This window comes from Tupaia chinensis, unplaced genomic scaffold (genome assembly GCF_000334495.1).
Source record: "Tupaia chinensis unplaced genomic scaffold, TupChi_1.0 Scaffold000581_1, whole genome shotgun sequence".
Classification (NCBI taxonomy): Eukaryota; Metazoa; Chordata; class Mammalia; order Scandentia; family Tupaiidae; genus Tupaia; species Tupaia belangeri.
Genome location: NW_006160097.1, coordinates 267409 through 269211, shown reverse-complemented (window position 1 = coordinate 269211; position 1803 = coordinate 267409). Strand labels below are relative to the sequence as shown.

General features: G+C 35.5%; 1 pseudogene; it reads right to left on the bottom strand.

The window, feature by feature from the left end:
- Positions 1 to 926: 926 nt before the first annotated feature.
- LOC106735945 (histidine triad nucleotide-binding protein 1 pseudogene) lies at positions 927 to 1349 on the bottom strand (annotated as a pseudogene).
- Between the last annotated feature and the right edge of the window lie 454 nt (positions 1350 to 1803).

Genomic DNA, 1803 nt, shown 5'->3' with positions numbered 1-1803 from the left:
ACTGGGTCAGGGACTCGAACCATGATCAACTACATCAGAGTCCAGCGACATAGCCACTATGCCAACTGCTGGTCCTCCAGCTGGGTTTAATCTTAAGTATCAGTAAAACTATCAGGAAAAGAGGCATGGCAGCTCCTAATTGGGTAGTCAATTGGAAAGAGGAATGGTGGAGTGGATTCTGGTGTTTTCTTACATGGGTAAATTATTAGCTCTTACTAGTTAAGATCTAGGCAGTATGGGCTACCTCTGAAAGCTGTAAGGGTTTGGATGAACAGCAGGTTAGTCTGGAAAGCTAGTCATCTTAAATACCCAAACAGACATATGTTTCATGGTTCCATATTTTGCAATAGCACCTTGACTTTATCGACAGTCTTGACATGACTGAACATTTAATCCTCTGGAGTTCTGCAACTCAAATTAGCAAATCTTGAGCTTAATCCCAAACTATGTCTTTTATACTACAAGTGCTTGGTCCTTTATAAACTACCAAAGAGGCCTTTAGGCTCTCATATTTAGCTTTTCTTTCTTTCTTTCATTTTTTTTTCTATTTTAAAATTTATATTTAATTACTGTACCTCTTTGTTAGGTACAAAATGTTTTTCAAAGCATGTATGCAATGTGTGATAATAAAATTATGGATATCATATTAATCATCTTCAACAAACTTTGTCTTTAAATGTTGATAACTCTTCCTTTTCTTACAATTCTGAAGGCTTAGCATACAACCTAGTAATTGCCAGCAACTTCTCTGCCCCTGTAGACATATCTGTCAAAGCCAATTTCCCAATGTTAATTTCAGAAGACTTTCAAAATCTAAACAGTTTAACATCATAGAATGGAGTCTTTTATTATATATGGGTTTTTCAAATTATATCTTCAATTTCTCCATACACAGGCAAAAATAAGTGATAGTATAACTTGCAAATTTAATCATTTCCTATAGAGGGGAAAATTATCCCCCAAACATGCTTAACCAGAGGCCAGTTCATCTGCCAACCCCCTAGAACATGGAGATGAACATGATAAACAAATTGTCCCCCACCTGAACCTTCATTTACCACCATCTGATAACCCTTCTTCAGGCCCAAATCAGCAGCACATTTCTTGTCAACACTCATTTAGTATCTGAGAAGACTTTCACCATCATCTTCTGCTTCAGAAATCTAGAATATATGTTTCTTGGGTATCACTGGAAAAAGTATTGGTGCTTAAGGGAAAATATCATGGAAAGCAAGACACTGATCATCCTCAAAAATTATTTTAGCGGTGATTTCCTTGCAGATGATCTTCCTGAAGATCAGGTGGCGACCAGGCTGGGTAACTTGAGCGTTAGAAATCTCATCTGCCATCTCGGCCACTATCCCTCAAGGTGACACAGGGAAAACTCTGGGAGAGAATATTTTCAGATATCTACTCCTAAAAATTGCACCCAGTTTGGACTTTGCATTTGCCATTTGAACTAAAGTTTCAAAAACTAGGTAATTCAAATGATACACAACCTTTTCCAGAACTTTGAAGCAGAACAAACTTTTCCTAATTCTCTATATGAATTGGATACAACTTTATCCCCAAACTTAAGTTTATTATTCTTTTAATGAACTTTTTGATTGAAAAATTCAATCAAGGAGTTCATTAAAAGAATAATTTCAGAGAGTAATAAGGGTTTATGATATGAATTTAAGGATGGATAATTATTGGAAACCTTAATAACATTTCATATTAATAGATAAAAGGTAAAAAATTAGAGAGTTTTATTAGGTTCTAGTATCACTGAGGGTAAAGTGTGTTTGGGTGTGCATTTTT